Source organism: Lissotriton helveticus, chromosome 1_1 (genome assembly GCF_964261635.1).
Source record: "Lissotriton helveticus chromosome 1_1, aLisHel1.1, whole genome shotgun sequence".
In the NCBI taxonomy this organism is placed as follows: domain Eukaryota; kingdom Metazoa; phylum Chordata; class Amphibia; order Caudata; family Salamandridae; genus Lissotriton; species Lissotriton helveticus.
In genome coordinates this window covers 811,524,716-811,548,201 of record NC_136057.1, presented here as the reverse complement: position 1 = coordinate 811,548,201, position 23,486 = coordinate 811,524,716, and positions in this window count along the sequence as shown.

The window sequence follows — 23,486 nt, the reverse complement described above, 5'->3', positions numbered from 1 at the left end:
TCCTTTTAACATTTGATACCTTTCGCAGCTCATGGTGTGCCTCCCTCTCAGACGTCGGAGATGGTTGCCAATCTAGATCCAGATCATCATCTGATGGAGCGGGGCTTGAAGAGGAACTTCTACACACACTCCTTGATCTTTTCCTTGGTGGGGAGCTGGGAGAAAATGAATCATCAGGAGGAATGCCTTCGTCTTCCTGACATGATACCCCGGCTCCAAAGTCAATTTCCTCCTGTGCCCCTACTTCTGGAAGAACAACCATTGTGGGCACTTGCACCGCTCCATGCGCCGCTACATGGGCCTCTTCACTGACCTCTACTTGCAACTCTCCATGGACCTCTCCTTCTCGGCCTTCTCCTTCTCGGCCTTCTCCTTCTCGGCCTTCTCCTTCTCGGCCAGCTCCTTCTCGGCCAGCTCCTTCTCGGCCAGCTCCTTCTCGACCTTCTCCTTCTCGGCCTTCTCCTTCTCGGCCAGCTCCTTCTCGGCCAGCTCCTTCTCGGCCAGCTCCTTGCGCATGTACTTGTGCTTGTACTAGTAGCCCATGCAGTTGTTGTTGCGGCTTTGGTTGTTGAATAGTACTTGTGAGATGAGTTACAACCTGTGTTGATGGTGTGCTGCTACTTTCTTGCGATGAGCCAACATCACTGGTCGTTGGTGATTGAACCACTAAACAGGCTACCTGTGCAGCACTCATGGTGGGCCTTTGTTTTTTCCACAAAAATTTAGTGGTCGAGCCACCAGTCTCCTAGGTAAGTGGTGCCACTTGCTTCTTCTTCTCCTTAGTAGAGACATCTTTCTTGCAAGAGGAGCTACGGGCACCTCTTTTTGGAGCCATCTTCTTCAGATGTCGGAACAACAGGCCGCAGCAGGACTTCTTCCTGGCACTGATGCTCAACGATGATGCGGAGTTATTGACTTTGTGCACCTAAAAGCAAACGAAGACAGAGGAACATCAGTAAATATATGTTGCATATGTAGCGCTTCAATAAATAGTTTGCAAGTAGGCATTTATGAATACACACGTGCACACCACACAATATGGAAATTTCAAAATTAGGAATTGCTAAATTTTTGGGAAACATGAATTTAACATTGATCCAAGAGAGCACACACAGAGAGGGTTATAGTTTCATGTACCACTGACTCCCCCTGGGCACAATGGGTGAAAGCAAGGCAAAATGGGTGCAGGCCTATGGCACAAAGCTCACTGCCTGCCTTCAAAATGGCCGCTTGACCCCCATCCACATGGCCAGGACCATGCCTCAAAATGCCCCCCACCAACATAGCCAGCCCCCAACCCCTACTCCAAAAAGTCAAAAAACACAACACCAATCAAATCACAACAATCCAATGCCATCCATCAAGTTTCAGAAGGTTTAGGCTGCCTGCTGGTGGTTTTCTGGTGCAGAATTGCAATTTTTGCAATTTCGCGAGTGCGAGATTGTTGCTGCCCGACGCGAACGTGGCGAAAAACCAGCAAAATCCGCGAACAGACGGATTCTGGGCCCCCTGGGCATGATAAAATCACAGCACACTGGGTGCAGGCCTATGGCACAAAGCACACAAACTGCCTTAAAAATGGCCCCTAGACCCCCACCCACACGGGACCAGGCAATAAACTGGCCCCCACCCACATAGCAAGCCCCCAACACCACCCCAAAAATTCGTAAAACACACAAAAATCACAACAATCCAATGCCATCCATGCCCTGGCCAGAATAATGTTAAAATTTAAAAAAACAGCACAAACAAACAACATCAACTTATCAACTTACTTGTAAATCAAATTTCTAATCAAAAAGTAATCCAAAAGGCCTCAAAGCCAAATCTCCAGCAGCATCAACAAAAAGTAATCCTTCCCAGTCAAGATCGAATTCAAAGTGGCCAGGAAATGGACTAAGCAATGGGAGGAGCTTGCTGGACAGGAAGAGGTTGTTGGAGACTGGGTCACTTCCTTCACCCCTCCCCAATTGTAATTTTTGTAATTTCGCGAGTGCGAGATTGTTGCTGCCCGCGCCGCGGCCCGCGAGCAGTGCGAACACAAGCAAAAAATCCGCCGCGCACGGATTTGCGTATTTTCGCCACATCCGCGAGAGTTCGCGGATTGCGGATTTACCGAAAATCCGAAAAATCCGCGAGCGGAACGGATTTTGCGCCCATGCTTACTATGATGCTGCTTTTGCGCACAACACTGCCTGTCTTTATTTTTGTACGACTGTACATGAGAACTCTGTGCTCATTCTCTGTCTGTTCCTGGAGTTTAGTCTGAACATTGTGCGCAAGGTCGATAAACACTGACTTTTGTTATTCTGATCTGGTCAGGCCCAGCACTTAGACAAAATATACCAATGCAGGTGTTTCTGCTGGAGGATCGTACTTTGATATTATGAGGATGCATGTTTAGGTGTAACACTCTTGGAGAAGGAGCTTTCCAGGGAGAAGAGCAACCTGCACCTGTGATGTAGCAATACAATCTATGGCTTGAGGTCTGGGGTCTGCTGGCAAAGCCCAATGATCTCCTTTTATATAATAATACTTCTGCTTAAGAAGGGGAGGGTGGGTAGGCCTTATAATACTTTATCCACTGTCTTTAAAAAATGACATCTCCCTTTATGATGTATTGCTTTGCTGCAATGCTAACTGTATTGATATTATGCATTTTGCTGCTGGTGGTGGCTCACATACTGCATTTTAGAGAACGTTAGTTAAAATAAATATTTGTAACTATTTTTGAATCTCTGTCAGATCTTATTGTGGACAAGTACGAGAGTGTGAGCGAAAAGGTGTGTTTTGATACCACGATTCTTGAGAGATCCGGGAGTGGTGTGTTCTGGGATGTCTAATCATTGGTTTTAAATGTCAAATGGGGAATGGATCACTTGACCTGAGTAACCAGGGTTTGCAAATGTTGTGTAATATACCAATAAAAAACCCTCATTCAAATACAGAGGTCGGATATCTTGATTCTCCGCCCTGCTCTTAAAAACGTAACAGCATCATCATTGGGTTCGTTTTTATGCTTCCTCCATCCGGAGGTGAACCACTGGTTAATACAGTAGTGATCAGAGAATAAAATGAGTGTTCTAGTGCAGTGAATCTCAAAAGATGATGTTAAAAAACTCATATAGCCAGATTCGTAAATTTAATGAGTCTGGGTTCGAGATGCTTTAAAAACTATAGTTCACCTACACTGCAGACAAGAGGAGACTGGACTTTCTAGACATAACTATTTATGTTGAGAATGAAACCCTCCAGATAAAAACCTTCTTTAAGCCAACATCTAAGAACAGCTTGCTCTCCTACAAGAGCTTTTATCCATGACCACTAAGGGACAGCCTTTCCTATAGCCAATTCCTGTGCCTCAGATGTAATTGTAGCAATATTTAAGATTATAAGAGACAAGCTGAAGATCTATGCGACAAACTGAGGAACCGCGACTACCGTGAGAAAACTATCAACAAATGCCAAAAGAGGGCCAAAAACCAACCCAGAGGAAGCCATCTAGATACAACGCAAAGGGAACCAGAAAAGGATCTAGTAACATTACAGTTCAACACACTGCTACCACATGAATCATCAATTATCATCACTCACAAAATATCTCTCTCACCATAGCATTCATTGTAGTTACCTCTTCCAATCCAAGCATGGGTAGTTTATGTATTCTTCTCTGATGCAGGAAACACATTGGAATTTGGTATTGGAACTCTTATAAATCCATGATCTCTAGAGCAGACCTGCTAGTGCTAATTGATGCAAGAAGGAATAGGCAATAGGCATTTGAGGGTGGCAAGCATTGTCTCCAATAACATCAATGAATTGTGGAGGCTTCTTTAATGCACACTGGTCCAACTACAAACTAGAAATATATGTAACAAAAAATGATGGAGCAGCATACATTTGACACAATTAATAATGTTCCACAAGCTACTTTTTTTTGCAAAGACATACATTAAACAAGAAATAATTAAAACATTTTATGGGAGCACTGTCATACTTAGTCCAGGATGTAGAGTTCTTCCTCAAGCACAGGTGATTCATCCATCCAGAAGTTGGTCATCTAACACACATAAGTCAATTGCTGACCAATCCAGGTACTATTTCCGGAACGGTGCATTTGTATGCTATAAAATGTTAATTCATTTTGATCATAGTCAACCTCACCACATTTTGAGGCAAGAGACTGGTCTTTCTCACTGTAACAACTGCAGCAGCTGCACTGAACCCATGCTCAGAAGACACACTGACTACAGGACAAGCCTGATACATTATTGCCAGCCTGCTGAGTTCTGGCCGTTAGTCCATCCTCTTTTACCAATAAATCAATGGAGTTTGATCCGCATAGACCTCTTTTGGATCATCCAGATACTCCTGGAACAGCATGTGGATGTTCTTTGGTGCTGCCATTTGCTCACATCTTTTGCCATCACCTCTGTACTGCAGATTGAAACCAATACAATGCACAAGTTGGGCCCGGACCTTCTGTTGCTATTGTTGCAGGGGTTCTGGTTGATGGTGTTGCTGGCTGCTGTGAAACAAGACTGCCCTCTCTGGAGGTTGAAGGCAGCACCCCAGCTCTACATCCACCTCTTGTATTTTGAAACATCCCCTTCAGAAAAAGGAATGAAAGTGGGCAGTTTTTTTTGTACTGTGGATCAAATATTGAGATGAGATGATGCCATGTTGCAGAATTGTATTACAAGCCAAGCAAAGGATTTAGCTCTCAACCGAGGTATGTCCTTCTGGGTTTTCATTCATACCTCTGGGGTGAACCTTTCAGACACCTTCTTTGCCTGGTCCTGTAGGAGATGCAACAATAGGATAGCTTGGCTCATTGTAGTGTAATCCTTGCTAAATTTGCATGTAAAAACCTCAAAAGGGAAATGCATCTGTGTAAGGCATTTGACCAGGCCCCATTTCTCCAAATCCATGGTCATAGCTTCTCCAACTGCATCACCTTCTCTTTGAATGACATACCCATTGATCTGTTTGTACTGTGCAAACAGATATTGCAACATGTAAAAGGAGAGTTCCAACAGGTGAGCACCTCCTGTATGAAAGCTTTAACTGGTGCTCCATTAGCACTGAGAATAACCTGCAACTGCTTCCGGGATTTAAAAGAATGGCTGAAATATGTGCCAATTCATCTGCAGGTGGTCAGTATGTTGCTGACTATGTCATCCTTTTTTAGAAAGTATTACACCACCAGGTTGATGAATTGGGCCAAACACAGGACCCCGAATTAGCCTCCATCTGACATATACTTGACCATGTTACTGCCATTGTCTGTGACAACAAATCCAATTATAACAACTCTGGGTCACAAGCATTCATACAACTTGCTGCTAAATGCGTCCAAGATATTTACAGCTGTATGTGATTTCTCCATGGCGAACATGGGCAATATTGCAGGCCACCGAACGCTCTTAAAACTTTCTTAAGGGCCATGATCTTCAGATATCTTTTGCTTTACCCCAGCAAAAGAAATGCAGTTTGCAGTGATGCTCATGTAATGAATCGCCTGACAACTGGTCCACATGTCTGTCGTCAGGTGGATAGTACAAACAACACTTTGCTACAAAGCTTGTCCAACCAACTGCAGCACATCGTTCTGCCACTCTGGGACAGAAACTCAGGCAAAATTGGTTCCATTTCAGGCCAATTGCTGCCACAGCTTGTAAGAATGCCACTCCTTCCACAAAAGAAAAAGGGAGAAGGTCCAGCGCTAACATTTTTGCCAGGTCCCCATTGCACAAACTTGTGGTTGGGTGGTTCTGCTCGTAGGGCCCCTTCTGCCTGAACATGCCAAAATATTAGCCTGCATTTTCTTCTTTTCTGAGCCACTGACACAGGCATCTTTCACCAAGTTGATGGTGTTGGTAGACTCAATGTGGGTAGCAGTGGGGCAGTCACTGTATGTCACAGTGTCTCCATCTCACTCCGAGTCTTGTGCTTTGTGAATTCTCAGAGGTGGGTGATTCTGCTGGTGCACTGTTGGGGACAGTGTTGCTTTGCATGAAGATGTCACCGTCTTCTTCCTCATCATCACCTTCCACCGTGATTGGACTTGTATTTGTAGATGATGTTTCCCTGCTCTCCACTTCAGCAATTGTTTTTAAGGTGCTCCTCGCACAAGATTGCATGGCATTTTTACATATTGGTTGTTTGGCCACCAGTACAATAATGCAAACCAGGCTTGCCTCAATGAACATGTGTGTTGCGGATGCTGCTTACTGCGTTTTGCTCCCCCTGTGTACTAACCTTAAAAATGTTCCAAACTGGGGAGAAGTACTTTTTGTTGTGCCAATGCCTGTAGAAAACTGGAGATCACTGGGTAATCTATTACCTTTCTGCAGTGAATACTTCTCCTGAGGGAGGAGCTGGTACAGATCTCAGCTTGGGCTTTGCAAATATGGGAGCTGGCAGTGCTACCTGTGCCACATCTCCCGGAGAAAGTTGAATAGAAACGTGAGACTCCCCATTGTCACCTTCGATAATGATTTTCTTGTCGTCATCCTTCTTGTCATCCTCTTCCAAAAGTCTATGTCTTTCAGGAACTTTTCTTTTCTCTTGCCTCTCCTGTTGTCTCCTGAACTCTACTGGGGTCCACTCCATGTCCCGCTTATCATCATCAGTTGTGCTTGGAGTAGATGGTGGAGTAGTACCTTTGCTTTTCCTTGCTAAAGATCCAGAAGCCAATGATTCTAAAAAAGGAAGACGGAAGCTCAACCTCCTGTTTTACTCTAACATCAGGAAGATGTACTATTGCTGGCTGTAGCTGCTGTCCACTTTGGCCTGTCTCCTGAAACTATTGGTTACTACTTTGCGAAAGGGACAAATCAAATTCATTATCACTGCTTTTCAGTGTCGCCATGATTGCCGTGGCTGCCTCCCTGACAGACATAGTCTTGGGCTAAGGTTGGGCTGCTGCTGTTGATGCAGAAGTGCTGCTCTCAGCTTGCTCCCGGGAGGCCAGTGCAGCCTACACAAAAAGGTGTAGGCTGGCACGCCACTGGTGGGAAGCTTCTTCTCACTGACCCCTTTCTTGAAAGCATCATTCTTTGGGGCCTTCTTAAAGCTCTCAGTTGGCAGTTGCGCTAAGCTGTACAAGCAGAAGAGATTGGAGGACTGACATGTGATGTCACCGCACAGGTCTCCTGTTTGGCTGTACTGTGGGTGATTTCTCTTCTTGTACACCTACAAGCAAACAAGCAAGAAAACATTTAGTGTGAAATGTGGAATTGTTTGCAGTTTGAATTAGTACAGGCAAAGGCAATAAAAGTGTGGCTGTTTTGTTTAATTTGGTAGTAAATTAATAACCATTTTAAAGTCAAACCACACCTCCACCATACCATAATTCCATATCAGAATAACACACAGAGTACAGAATGATAGCGCTCTTTCCTTTAAGTCTATATATTCTAAAGGTAGACTACTGTGGCACTCAGTGTACTGAATGGTTAAATGGAATAGTAATTCTAAAAAATTAGGGTTAGTACGTGTGGTCATGGCAGGCAAGGTGGCCCAGGGGAAAACGGAATAATCATCATCATCACACAAATGAATGCTGCTAATATGTCTATCCTAAAATGCATGGCATCCAGGGTGTCCAGGTGGAAATGGAATTATATACGTAAAAACTGAATGCTGTTGCACGGTTGTGCACCTATGGTGGATGGATGGATGATGAATTGACCGAGACAAAACTGCAAAAAAAAATTAGAACATAAAAAAAAAAGAAAATTGCTTAGCAAGCAATATATAAAATAAATGATATAAAAAATTGTTTTTTTTTAAATTATGAAAACAAATTGGACTGGCACACTATGTGGAAGTAGTGGAATATTGGTTGATATTCCAAGTCACTTGTGAATATAGCTTGTCTGCTGGGCACAATACATTTTGTTTATAAACCCCTCACACACCAACCTGGTTGGTATCATGCTTCATCATCGGGGTCCAACTAGGCAGCCGAATGCCGCCTGGTTGTGCTTCAACGCCTGACTACAGCGGAGCAGGTGTGGTGCAATAGTGTGATGTGGATGAAGGTGAGTAGTGAAAATGCACCTCTGGGAATCCTTGCCCAATATTTTATTCGTGGCGGCCCAGGGTGTAAGATAAAAGTATGTGATGCAACTACAAGTAGAAAAATTATGACTACTTAGTTGACTAAGTGTTGGCGGTCTACATGTTTCAGTCCCAGAAAAAAAGTGTGCGGGACTTTCGTCAGGACCAGGTAGTGAGTGGGAAAAAGTAGTGCCACGTGTGAATAATACGGGACGCCGTGGGCACCAGACTAGGTTTGCCGCAGAGGACTCCTCACTATCAAATCATACACGGGAGAGCCTTTCCCCGCGCCCCGATCTTCTGGACTAGAACCCTTAGCGAAGATTTTTCTCGCTCCCCTTCAGTGTATGTAAGTTAAACAACTGCACTTTTTTAACGCTAATTCCACACACCACAGCGCGTGTGTTGGATATTATTCACAGTATCCTGAATGCCTCTGAACAATGTCTGGTTCCAAGGTTCCTGCAAATCTGCACCAGCCAACATTTTCTTGCTTTAAGGTAGCCAGGGCAGCTGAAGAACACGTGGAGTACTGACTATTCAGGGCAATCCGGGCAGTTAAAAACTTGCAAACCCCTCCATTTATATGGAATGCAGCGGAGCGGCAAAACTCTGTGCCTGAACTGGAGGTAGAGCTTTCTAGCAACTGCTGGTTTAATAACATCTAGGGCCGGCTCAAAACAGAACCTATCTTTTATTTCTAAGAATGCTGAGGTTAGTTTACCTAATCGGCGAGAGTTATAAAGCTGTGCCATTTTGTTCTCCTCATAATGGGTCTTCAATTGTTTCCTGGTTAGTGAGGAGCAGGCAGTCTCAGGATCAGCCCATAGTTCCCGCAGCCCCATGCTGGTAAGCGTGTGTTTAATGTACGCTAGCCATGGCAATTTAGTAGCCCCCCACAGGTTCATTACTTCTAAGAGTTCCTCCCTGTAAGATGAAAGTTCTGGGGTAACCCACAGGCGACGCCAGTACATTAAGGGTTTGAAGTTTAATACTTCTGAGATTGCCACAAACCCCAAATATAATCGGAGAGGGGTTAATGGGGTGTTCTGTGGGAGATTTAACAGCTGTCTAAGAAACTTATTCTCTACCTGTGGTAAGTTCTCGGGACCAGAGTGGCCCCTTAATTCAGCGCCATATAACGCCCCTCCCCGGGCTTGAGCCTTATAGATTTCAATAGCTGGACTGACTGGTTTAAGGCTAGAATTACAGAAGACCTTAATGATCCCACCTGAAGATTGAGCTAGTTTTAGGGATGGTTTTTAATATGTGCCCCCCAATCCATGGTTTCTGTAATAGTAATCCCAAGGTAAACAAAAGAGGAAACTCTTTCGAGAGGTTCGCCATATAATAAAGGGTTTGGGCGTGTGCTTTTTGGACTATTGAACGCCATAAATCTGGTTTTCTGTAGGTTGATTTCTAAACCTCTTTCTCTACTGAAAACTTCAAATGTATTGAGGACCCTCTGTAAATCCATAGGTTATTTGGGATGCTAATAAAGTATCATCGGCAAACATCATTGCCGGAATCATGCGGGAGTCTAACTTGGGTGCATCTAGATCTGTTTCTGCTAACAAGAAGGCTATTAATCCATTGATGTATAGGCTAAAAAGAGTGGGGGCAAGCACACAGCCTTGGCGGACACCACGCTTAATCGGGATGGGTGCAGTTAACTTTCCATCCTTGCCAAACCTGATTTGAGAGAAATTGTCCTCATGAAGCCGTTTAATGAGGTGGGTTAAATATTCTGGAACCCCCATCTCATGGAGGACTGTCCACAGTTTTTCCCTTGGGAACAAGTCAAAGGCTGACCTCAGGTCCACAAATACTAGGAAGAGACTACTACCCTCCAGACACATGGTCTTTCAGTACAACAGTTGTAATCTGAGTACTTGGTCCAGGGTGGACAATGTTTCCCTGAATCCAGCCTATAGGGGGGATAATATCTTCTGTTCTTCCATCCAAGTTTGTAGCCTGAGCAACAGTATGTATGTATGTATGTATGTATTTTAATGCTTATTAAGCGCAGCTGTCACCCAGCGGGTATCCTGGCGCTGAGATCAGTTCCACCATCTGCTCTACCATTTATTCTGCTCTAGGGAAGAGAAAGGTTTTAAGGTCCTTTTTAAATAAAATCAAATTTTGACTGCTCCTCAGTGTTAAAGGTAGAGTGTTCCACATTGTGGCGGCCGTAAAACTGAAGGCGCGGCCGCCCATTCTCACTCTGTTTATTCTTGGGATTTTCACTAAGAACGCTGAGGCGGATCTCAGAGGTCTGGCAGCCTGATACCACGAAAAGAGGTTTTGCAGTGGCATTGGTCCTTGACCATGCAGTGCACCAAAAATCAGGCACAAAGCCTTATAGGAGATCCTCTGCTGGACCGGTAACCAATGTAAGATTGCCAGAGCTCCGGCAGAAGAAGCCGAGCGAGGCAAATGTTTTTTGAGAGATGTCAATCAGGCTAATTGGCCTGTAGTTAGTTGGTAAGAGTGGTGAAACTTTTTTATAAATCGGAATTATTTCCGCACCAAGCCAGCTGGGGGAATCTTCATATCCTGCAGTATGGTGTTAATTAGTACCCAAAAATATGCAACCCAGACAGCTGGATCGCTGAGGAAGAGGTCCCCAGGGGTCTTATCCAAGCCTGGCGCTTTGCCTGGGGATGTTTTCGCTAAAGCTCCCTTGATTTCATTTAGGCTTATGCTTGAGCTGAAGCTGTTGTCATAGGAGTCATCAGTAGCCCCAGGATTTGAGGGGAGATCATTCCCCAAAGGACATCCTTCAGGTAAAACACCCGGCAACATTTCTTCCTTGGAATAGAGGGATTTAAAGTGATCTCGCCAAATCTCTTCATCCAAATTCGGGTCTACCGATGTTTTGGGACCAGACCTGTCAGAGTTGACAACACCCCAAAAGGTCCTCATATCCTTGTCCCCGAGGGATGTTCTCAAAGCGTCCCACCTTTCCAATTCCCACCTTTTTTTTGTTTCAAAGATGGCCATCTTGTATGCCTTCCTTGCAGTTTTGATTTGCGAATGATCATTAGCCTTGATTGACGCTACTAGCAGTCTTTTGGCCATATGGCAGAGATCGTCAAACCATGGATGGGGGGGCTTCCGGCTTGGTCAGTTTATTTTTTTGGGCTGGAAGAAGTTCAATGTGACTTCTCCTAGTCTAGCATGGTTCTTCCCAACCAGCTCTAGGTCAAGACAGTCCCCGATTAGGGCTTTTGAGTTGGATTACGTCAAAAGCACGGGGAGTAGGGCTTCATATAGGGTGCTCAATTTGTCTTGTGAATGGCAAAAGTGAGTCCATCTCACTCTTCGCCTACAGTTGGAAAGTGTCAGCCTTGAATCAATAGGTTTGTCCAGCATTTAGGCTCACCCTGAATTAAACGCTTTGACTTCAAGTACTAGCGCGTAGTGGTCGCTATCTAACCGTGGAACAATTTTAAAATCGATCAACCTATTCCAGGATTTGGAGTCAAATATGATATAATCTAATAAAGAACCGTGATCTTTTCTATGGAAGATCCGACGAGGTTCTACCATTGCATGCTCTTAGAGAGTGTTTTAATACAAGACAGTTCATCTGGATCACCAGAGGGGACCATTTTTGACTGGTGGGCTCCGTCTCCGGGATTGCCCAATATTTATCCTCATCATAAAGGCTATCCGGGAGCATTCCCTCTAGAGGCTCACATTGGCAGTTAAAGTCCCTTCCTAGGATCACCGTATGATTGTCAGCAATGGTACCTAAGTACATGGTTAATTCTTCCAACGTGGCGGACTTTTTACCCAGGGCTACAGGTCTAGAGTATACATTTATAAGAGCTACAGAAGTCTTTAATGGAAACTGAAGTATGACACATAGTATATAGTTTGAACCTGTGTCTATCTGCTTGGCCGTACATCCTAAATGGACTCCCACCCATGTAATAAGGCCACCAGAAGGTCTCCCTTTACCCCCGGATGATGCGGGTATATTAAAAGTGGCAAAACCCGACTTAAGAACCTCCCCTCTTGCCCATGTTTCCTGAAACATGCAGATCTCAAATTGGCTAATAAAAATATCCCAATCCGGGTCATCTATCTTGTTGATCAGACCCGCAATGTTTCATGCTAAAACCCTTGTTTTGGGACAATTGAGGGGATTCTTTTTGTGAAGGACCAAAACGGGTGGATGCGGTGAAACCTTTGTTATTCCATTAACCTCCCTGAAATTTGGCCCTACGAATAGGAGGTGTTTGGGATTATCGATCAGTGACGAATCGCCGCCGAGGTGCGTGCATCCAGGGGAGCCGGTCCAGCTCTCACCGGTTGAACCCTCTCCCCTGAAGAGACAAGGCCCTGTAGCGATAACCTGGGTCGAGTTTTCTATTTGCGGGATGCGTGTTTGTGCCTTAATATTGGAGGGATTTTCCTTTAGTCAATCTACTCCATCTAGTCAACTAAACCTGTTTCCAGTGGGAATATTAAAACTAAATTGCTTTTGCCAATGTTGGACTGGACGAGGTAACACACCGTTGTTATGGTCATGTCTCCAACCCTGGTCTAAATGCAGAGTATCATAGGGAGGCCTAATGGGGGGGTAAAAGTAACCTAAATGAAGTAATTGGATACCACCCTTATTCCTCCCATCCTCTCTAGCTAAAACTCTTTGGGTCATCCATGGATTTCTAAAATTGATTACTATGCAATCTCCATGTATGTTGTCCTTCTGCAGTCTGCCTATCCATCCCACCCTGCGTGTAGTTAAAATCTCATCCACGTGCTCATAGCTTAAATGGCTATGATTTACAAGCCAATGGACACGTTTGTTTTTTAACTCTTGGTGGGATTCAGATTGGCCCCTTCTTAGTTCAGGGATACCTGCAAGAATTAGAACATATGGGGTCGATGCAGGGAGTAAATTTATTACTGGAGGGGGGTTGAAGTGATTAGTACCTTCTGAATTTGTGGGCGCACCACCCCCCACCTGCCTAGTATTTGATTTTAATTCCCCTGTTGAATTATGCAATGGATGCGAGCGGGTTGCTGAATTGACAGTGCCCGTAGGTGGACTTACTCCACTATCTCTATTGGCCTTCATTGCCAGTATCCCCCCATCTGACTTTGGTGGCGGGGTTGCTCAGTGGTGGTTAGGCGGGGGTTGTCCAATACATTGCTTGGGGTGGAGTGGGCATTTGTCCTGCTATCGGGGCCAGCAGTACTATCGGTTGTCCCGCTAGTTCTAAACGATTAAAAATTGTGTTCAACCCATTAATTCTCTCTTGTAGGGGTCTTAGTTCATCCTTGACTATATCCTTCATTTGGATCTGAAGATCCACCACCAACTTTGTAACCCACATTGACTGGTCGCTTATGATTTCTGTAATCTCTTCTGAGAATCCCCTCCCGGAATTTCCATTATCGGGAGTTATACTCCGAGGCTTTTTCCTTCTTGTTATTGCTTTCACCTTAGGGTTGGGTTTGGGTTTGCCTTTTCTTCCTGGTTGATTTGGTGTACTAAGCCTAGGTGGCTTGAGACTGGCTGCTTCAATATTTAAAGGTTGATCACTAGAGAACTCAGTTGCTGAAAACCCTGTAGTTTGTAAGAGACTAAGATCAGTCGGTGCTATATCTAGAATTGGGGTCAAAGACAATCGTCTCTCAGTCCTCTCAATTTCGGTAGCTACTGCTCCCAAAGCTTTTTCCAGAATCCTATCTATAGAAATGGGTTTGGTAGATGATTTGGGCAGAGCTAGCATCTGTTTTTTCTCAGCACATGCTCGTTTCCCCATTTTGCAATATCTTAGGATAAGCTCTCCCGTGGGTTTTAAATTAAATTTAGGGTGGGCAGGGAGGATGATTAGAGTAAAACACCCACTATCAGGCTCAGTAGGATATACACTACTGCATAAATGCCTAATGACTTGGCCAGTACTGGAGAGCACTATCTGAGACGACCAGATAAACAAAAAGATTCTGTACACACACGGTTCCTTAGTGTTCAAAATACAATGTCAATTGTAGTACACGGAGCGCCAACCTGGTACCAAACAAGAAAAAGGACAAATCCGGGTATGAATGGGTGATCACCAGTACCTTGAAACCAGGTCCCAATGTTTAGATGTTAGATACCTGGCCCAGGCCAGCCTCTTCCAGTCGCTGATGGGCGTGGACGGACCCGCCCTTGGACCGGGCTTCGCCCGGGCAGCGCCCGGGCACCTCCTCACACATCCCACGCTGTGGTAGAGCCTTAGTGGTTATGAGGGCCTTTGGTGCCCTCAGGTGACGTGGCTCACCTGCGCCGGGCGGGGACCTTCTGGGTAATGCAGTCCTTCACCCAACCGTTTCCCTCACGGCAGTAGGGCTACACCAACAGCGAGGCTCTGATGGCCGTTCCCCTCACGGTGACAAAGATTGTGCAAGGAGATATGTAATAGACCGTTCCCCTCACGGCAAGCTGCGCAAAAAATGCAGTGTCCCGCACTGCCGGAGAGCCTTGGTGGATATGAGGGCCTTTGGTGCCCTCAGGAGACGTGGTTCACCTGCGCCGGTTGGGGGCCTTCTGGGTAAGTGGGTGTTTCTATTTTTGGTTCCAGTAGGGTTTCAAGAGGGCAGTACCATGCCCTTTTCATGGCATTACGGACCAGTCGTCGGGGATAACCTCTGCTGGTAAGTTTAGAGCTCAATGTTTTAGCTTCAGTGAAATAGTCAGTATTCAGGGAGCAATTTCTTCTGATTCTTAATATTTGTGAGAATGGGAGTGAATCTTTCAAAGCTCGGGGATGGCTACTGCTATAGCTAAGTAATGTGTTCCTTTCTGTGGGCTTGCGGAATAATCCTGATATGAGAACTCCGTCAGAGCGCTTAATTGTAAGATCAAGAAACAGGATAGATGTTTTGTTATGCGTTAAGGTGAATTGCGAAGCCACCGTAATTATTATTGAGCTAATGTAAAAATTATTCGAGTGTACTTTCAATGCCCTTCCAGATCATAGAGGTGCGTTGATTGTTCACAATTCTCTTCTCTCTCATCCCACACTTGTATTGCCTGACAATTGACATTGGTTCATTCTGTATGCTCTTACTGGCCCCCCTTAATTCCATGAGGTGGGCCTTTACCTCTTCATATATGGACCCAAGTTGATCTCTAGTCATCACGTCCACGCTCCTTTTAATCACGTCACTTACCTCAGTCCTTCATTCTATCACTTTGCCCTTTTACAATACACAACTTCTGCATGTAATTCTCTGAGTTTTGTATAATGCGTTGTCACCAATTCTTCTGAACATTCCCCTAATTGTACGTTCTCCCTCCCCAAGCAAAACATTCTAATATATTAATAGGCATGTACCCCATGTCCTGACGATGATCCACTTACCCTGAAGCTGGATCGAAACGCCATCGACACTTTAAATCACCTTATGCATGCAAAAACCTCTGTTCATTGAAACTGTAAAGTTGTATTCCGCGATTTGTTCTTTCGTTTTGTCACTGTGAACTCTATGTTTGTAACAAACCGTTAAGCTGTGCCTGAACCCCCTGTTGAATCCCTTCCTTCCTGTTTTTGTAATGCTTGCTAGGACACAGGCTTGTGTCCCACTTTATGTACCGTTCTGTTAGAAATTGTTATTTATTGCTGACTAAGTAAAAATTAGACCTCTGTCCGGCTGGACATGTCCCTCAAATATAGTTACTGTTGAGTCTATATTTATTGAAGAACTATTCCCCGTTCTAGCGACCGCTGTAGTTTAAACACATTGGAAACCTGCACAACGCAAATTGGACTTGCAACAAGAAAAGGTGATTTGTGGCACGCAAGTCAGCTTTTCGTCATGATGATAGCAGTTGCATCATGGTGCGCTGCACTGAAACTACAACCTTGGCTCGTGTGAGTCATGGTGTGCTGTATAGTAAATATGGGGCAACCATGATGCAAGATAGTGGTGTAAAACAGCGCAACTCATTTTCTTGCAAATCTACGTAACTCAGCTCTGTGTGAATGTTAGTAAATCTGACCCCTAAGGGGCAGATATACAAGCCCCATCCGCCATTTTTGCGTCATTTTTCCCATGTAAACAATGACGCAAAAGTGGTGCAAAGGCTTGTAAATCTGCCCTAAATGTTCTGCATTAAAATGTCTGCTATCTAATTAATCCTATTTCTTTTTACAGCTATCAGGAAAGGAAGGTGCAGTTGTGATGCTGATAAAACGGCTAAGTTTGTAGTATGCATGATGCATGGATCGACGTGTAAACATCCAATCAAAAACTTTTTTCTTTGTCAGCTCCTACTGAGGTCCGTAAAATCGATAGAATACAGATGTGTAATAATACCACCTATTCATTAAAGTAGCAAGATATTTTGTTTGCTCTCTCACTCTAACTATTGTGCTTGGTTTAATAAACTCGATAAGTGCTTACTGGGAACAGAGCTTAAACTTTCAAGTCATTTAACCTTGTCTCCAGTGAGAGGGATTCGTTAGTGGATTCTGCAGGTCTACATATTGTGAGGCAAGGATTCGATTGCACAAAAACAGAATGAGCATGAATACACCTATTTTAGCGCCGGAGAATATCTTCGTGATTTCCAGGACACCCCTATTTGAAGAAAATGAAAGTAGAACGAATTGAAGATAGACACCATCTATTTCACGGTAAATTCAGAGCCCCCAAAGAGATCTGCTTTTTCAAAAATCAGTCATCTTCTTTCAAAAGGTCAAGTAGCAAAAATGTTCACAAATAGTCATTTGAGATTTCTCTTTTGCGTTTGAAATGAAACACACGCCTATTCTTATGAGAAATGTTCTATTGAGCCTCTTTGTGGAGCAGTCTATACAAATAGGCACTTGTGAGCACTGTTTGTAGCTCTACGCGTTTCTAGTGAGAAGAATACAGTGCCTGATGGTGGACAGGAATAAATATTCCTGTGAAGTGCTAAGGAAGAATGAACCCGGAGATCAAACTGAGCTTGGGAGACAGGCTAGTACTGCAATCAAACATCCAGCAACCTTCAGGCATTCGAGTTATTGACACTGAAGATAACATGGAAGCTGTTCTATAAATATTCATTATCAAATATATCAGGTAATCTTGTCGACACATTGTAACATTTTGTAAACAAATATGTTCCTGATTTAGAGTTCGGCGTACGGGCTACTCCGTCAAACTCGTGATGGTTATGCCGGCGTAGCTAGAGCTCCTGGCGCCCGGGGCTATCCCTCAGCTTGCCGCCCCTGGCCAATAGCGGGAGGGGGAGGGGAGAGGGCTGCGGAAAAAGGATGTATTTGCTCCGGAGCCCCCAATGAAGTCAACCGTGTAGCTTGGCTCTATCGCGTCAAAAACCTCCAGCTTGTTATTGATATATAGAAGTTCATTTCACACAAGGCCTAGTGACTTACAGAAATCGCACACTGCTTTTGTGTTCAGACACTCTTAGCATGCTTTACGTCATAATGTTAGACATACTCCATTATTCCATCCCGTTACCATGTATTTTTAACCATATTACCCTTATTCCTCATCACCACATTCAGTACCTTCCAGCCTGGGTTGTGACCCCTAGCTATGTGTGTGCCCATCCAAGAATGTATTTCTATCCAAACAAAACCCTTTAATAACATTAGTATAATTAAAGACTGGAGGGAAAAATAATGTAACATATAAAGTGTAGTTTGAATGCAGCTCCTTGATTGGAGTTCGTATGTAATTGTGCTATTAGGAAATTGACTTATGAACTACAAGTAACCAAAGGAGCGCTGTGACAAAATGCAGCAACTCACTGAGATAGCCACATAAAAATGCAGTTGCAGGCACATGAACCCTCTGCGTTACTTCATAATCAGTAAGATCTGCCACTAGACAAAATGGTGATCTCCCTCCAGCAGGAACATTATTTACTTGTGTTATCTTGACATTTTAACTGTCTCCTGAAAACATCTGGACACACGGGGAAAATTAACACCAGTGCTACTAGTCATGCTGGTGAATCACATAGCTGCCAAGGTTTCAGATTGCTATGTGTGACATTTTCATAATTTCAGTGTAATTATGAATTACATTTCAACAACTATGAGTGACACTTTCTTGCGCACAAAATCAAGCAATGAAGACAAGGGAAACATATAAATATCAGAAATTACAACCGTTTGAGCAAGGTGACACACGAAGAAGATCTTAAAACTGCTGCAAAGCACCAGAAATGGAAGGGCACTAACTGGAGACAGACTGCGTTAATGCAGTTCTCAGTAACTGAAGGCAAGCATTGTCGCTGCTCAGATGTTCGCATTGATCTAATCATGGCGGACCTGGTATTTCACAAATGCTTAGGCACAAAATAAATGAAAGAATTAAACACAGTATTTTTTAATGTGTGTGAAAGTTGACCAATCAGTGAAATGGTATGAGAACACTACGAATGTACTGGCTGCTTCAGCACCACTGCCAATACATATGAGGAAGACCTTGTAGGTGTTAAGGGCAAACGTGGCACTATAGGCACGAAAAACAAAACGTCTGTTAATGAGTTCCCACTTAAGTCATCCCTAACCAGTTTGACTACGTTAGGGTCTGCTTAAGTCCCTGTCACACTTCAGCATTACTGAAACCAAAGACAGACTGCTCAATTTAAAACAACCTTTGTGGTAGTAGGTACGGCGTCACTGGCAGCCCTGGTGTGGTCTCAGATAATTAATGCGGTCAGCTGTGTCCAGTCCACGGCACGTGACTCTGATAACAGCTGCATGTAGGCTGCTTAAAATATAGCAAGTTTCAAACTTATACATTAAATCACATGCCGAGACCTAGCACAGTGTGCACACCACTCGCAATGTAGGCCCGAACAACACAGATCTTCTTTTCTCAGCTAATAAGTGAAGCCAGGCGGGCCGGCAGAAAAACAATTTAAACAAAGATTACCTTAACCCAGAGTTTGTCTCCTGGGCCACCCTGCTGCCGCCAATCAGTCAATCAGATGAAGAGCATCAGTGTGGACTCCAGGCCCTCTGACCCACGTGGGACCCGGCATGATGTGCGGCCACAGCAACACAGATCTTATCTCAGCAGGTGCCCCTAATTAAACTAAATTAGGCGTCAACAGTTAGCTGACTCACGGACTAGAGCTCCACAGACAAGCTGGGCATTGGGCAAGCCTCAGGCTGGCCGAGGCACACAGTGACCTCTAGGTCACAGCTGGCAGCCAGGGCGATATAGTGTAATTATTTAAAAAACGAGTTGTCAACTCTAATAAAATTACTCTGGACTCTGTGACGAGCGCGCTGAAAATGGTATGGTTGAGCAGACATATAAGGTGGGAGCATGAATGAGCGTGATCACGCACTAAACATTTTTTTTACTGCTAAGCATGAGTCAGTACATACATCACTCCAGGCAGGCACTTACTTTTTGTAGCGAGCCTTTACAATCACATGAGCTGGTAGCTGCTTCCCGCAAGTTCCGTCGGACTTTACCTGCAGCCGGGCATGATTGATTTTGAGGGGCTGCTGGCAGTCGTGTGCTAGCACTACAGCTGCCGGAATGGTTTAGGAAAGGCAGTGGGGTTTAATCGGCAGCCCCTCCCTTAATTACACTTCCAATCCTCTGCCGTGTGACTCGACCTCTCCTCGGGTCCGACTCTGTTCAGGAGGCCTGGGGTGCTGGGCTGCACTCTCCACGTGCGCAACACGTCTCCACGTATACACGTCTCCACGCATTCCCATTTCCCGCTTCCTGAATCCGGTTGGACGTCATTTCCAGGACCAGGCCGACCAGCCAGCGCTTTCGTGCGCTACCTGAATGATTGCTCTAGGACCTGCATACGCGGGCGGCGGCCGCTCGGCACTGATGGCTCATGGTGGCGGCCTTTATAATTCATTTGTGGACACTGTGTCAGTGTCCGCAAATATATTATAAAGGCCGCCACCATGGGCCATCAGTGCCGCGTGACCGCTGCCGCCCCGAAAATAGTGCCGCCTGGGGCGGACCGCCCCCCTCGCCCCCCCCTAGCTACGCGGGTGGCTGGCCTTATTACAGGTGCGTTGCATCCCATGGCACAGCTATCTGTATAAAATATGGTTACGTTGTTTGTACACAAGTTGACGGTGCTCTAAGCAAGTTATTGACATTTGAAAACAGTCCTTACTCCTCCTACCGATTCAGCACTATTGCATTTGTGAAATCCTCGAAAATGTATACATGACAGAGGTCACTGTATTAAAGAGATCCTTGAATATACATATACATGGACATCAATTACGTGTCCTCAGCTATATCTGTCTTGTCTTTGAGACCATTCACGGCCATTAATACCATTGGTATTTGAGGGCAAAAAGGTAACTTGGCGACCCGAAAATAGGTAGGCACTAGCGTGCTAGTTGTTTGTTCTGCTATTACTGGTACATTGTTGAATCAGTGTCTAGGCCCAGGTGGAAAACTTGTGGAGTTTGGGGAATTCGTCCACTCTGCCTTCCCAGCTCCCCAGAGGAGTGTGGGCTTCCTGAATTCCACCTTCCGGGACACAAAGCAGAGTCTTTTCCTGCTAAAAACGAGCTATGTTTTGGGTGCTCGCCAGTGAGCACCACAATAATCTTAGGCTGCTAGCAAGCTCGCTTGATTCCACTTGCTTGCAGGGCTTCCAGCCACCAATGGTGTCAAAGTAGTGCTGATCGCAATCGCACCGCTCAACAGCAGCTATTGTGCTTGAGAAGAATCTGAGAGGCTTTTCAAGTGGAATTTTCTCCAATGGGACGTTAAAGTTGTTTTTTTGTGCAAGAAGCCTTTTTTTGAAACTTTTTTTACAAAAGGAAGGAAGTGCCCCAGAGACTCAAACCTCCTGTTCCTATCCAACATGCTCCTCCCAGTGCTCTGTCAATCTCCTGGTCACTTTTCATTGAGATTTGGAGCTGGAAGGATCAATCTCCTTATCTGCTGCATATATACCATTGAATTTAGGGACTTTGTATTTGAGATTTCACAAGTAAGTTCAAAAACTATTGTATAAGGGTGTTTTTGTGATTGGGGACATGCACCAGTATTTATTTGTACTTTTGAAGATTTTTCAAATTTGCTGTAGCAGGTTACCTACACTTTCAATAGGGGCCTAGTTATTTTTATGCATTTCATTTTTCTTCTTTTGTGAAGGAAAAATGTGTCACATTTCAGTATGTTTTCTCCATGTTCTTTAATACATTTGCAAAATTCATTTAATTCAGTATATGGCCTAGTCGGCCAATGGGTCTTCTACAGTAATAGGCATGGGTGCATGAAACAACTGTTTTGCTGGTGTCTGTTGAATTTAAACATTATTCAGGCCATGGATGCCATTAGATTAAATTACAAAATGTGTTTTTTGCTGTATTTCACTTTTCTGCCACTACTGTATAGATGAGATAATATGTTTGATGCTTTTGGAGCATGTGCGGAATTAATGCTGTTAACTCTTGTGTTCCTATTTACTGTGCCTCCGTTCTTTGTCTGCCCAGTGTGTGAGAGCCTTTGCCATAGGCCACCGTTTGTCTTTGTATCCCATGCCATGTGCACAGGGGGCATCTTTTTGTGTAGTTAGTGTCCTTACCCCTGTATGTGTTCTTTATTTTCCACGCCTCATTTTGTGGAGGCATCCAGTGTGCTTTTGCCATTGGCCTGCATGTGTTCTTTGTTGTGGTCAAGCCTCTTTGCTGGTTGTTGTTATTGTGAGCATGTGGCTGGTGGCCATTTTATGTAGCCAGCCAGTATGTCTTTGCCATTGGCCTGTATGTGTTCTCTGTTTTCTAGGACCCCTGCTTGTTGTTGTGACAATATGGCTGGCAGACATTTTGTGTAGGCAGCCTCTGTGCTTTTGTCAGAGGCCTGCATATGTTCTTTGCTTTCCAGGCCTCCTGCTTGTTGTTGTGACTATGTGGCCTGCAGCCATTTTGTGTTAGCAGCAAGTGTACTTTTGCCATAGACCTGCATGTATTTTTTGTTCTGCTTGCCTTCCTGCACAGTGTTGATGTTGACCATGTGGTACTGGCTGGCACTCATTTTGTGTGTCCAGCCAGTGAGCCCTTGCCATAGTCTTGAATGGAAAAATTAGATATTAGTTTATTACAATGCTTAAGGATAATTTCTCTTGCTGTTAATGTTTTTATTTGTATTTTAAATTTTATATTTTATTGTTTTTAATGTAATGTTTTTCTTTTGAATTATTGAATGTAATTTGTTTTAATTTGTATTTTTTATTTTATTATTTTTGTTCAATTTTTGTAAATTATTTTTTCCTGTTTTGCCTCAGACAATCCGTCATCCATCAATCCATTCACCATAGACTCACAGCTGTGCAACATCATTTATTTCTTTAGGTATTTATTAATAACATTTCCTCCTGGACACTCCACCATCTACTTCTCGAAGGAATCCTGTTTCAGTGGCCCCAGGAAAGAAGAAAATCTAGCTACACTTTCAGGCACATTTAGGCAGGAGGGGCACTATGAGCGGAACCACCCAACTGTATGTTTGTTTGAAGCTGGCGAAAATGGTAGTGCTGGACCTCCTTCCTTTTTCTTTAGTCGAAGGAGTGAGATTCTCAGAATTTGTGGCAGCCATCTGCCCAAAATGGAAGGTACCAAGTCAGACCTATTTAGCGAGAGTTGTTGCTTCAGTGCTGCATGCGATGTGCTGCAGTTGGTTGGACAAGCTTTGAAGCAAAGTGTTGTTAACACTAACCACCTGACAACAAATATGTCGACTAAGGGTGGGCAGAGTTGCACAACTCGGAATTCTGGGGAGTTGCAAAAAAACTCAGTGGAATTCCGTGGAGCTCCGCTCCGCCCCACTACCAGAGACTGAGAGATGCTTCCCTATGCATCTCTCCATTCACTTGTTTCACAGCACTGCTCTTGCCTTCATTCCCTGGCATTGTGTGTTTTATGCAGACCATTTTCGCTGCATTATTAGATATAGCTAATAAACCAGCTTACATTGGGCCTTGGTATCCATCATATACATCTGCACTGCTGATGTGTAAGTGATTGTTAAGGCTCCTGTGCATTTAGATGTGCTGGGAGAGGCTCCATCATGGCTGCCTGACATGAAGGACTGAACTGTGAAAGCAGATTACGCCAGCATCGGTTACTGATATCTGCAGAACACATACTGAACTCCATAAAAGCACATTTCATTTTACCATGATTTTCATGCAAGAATCATTAAACAATGGAAACAATGAACAGACCCATTGTATAACTGTGGGTGAGTTCAGTAAAACCTTTGTAAAAAAAACACATAGAACACTGTACCTTTCAGTCATCTTTCCCTCCAACTATGGCAAAGTTGCCCATACCCCATTCTCCTTAGTAGGCCTCTTCTCCCCATGCCCGCATGCCATCATGGTGCTAGAGAGCGGAGAAGGAGATGCCAGATCTTGGTGAGCTGAGAGGGTTCGGAGGAACTGTGAC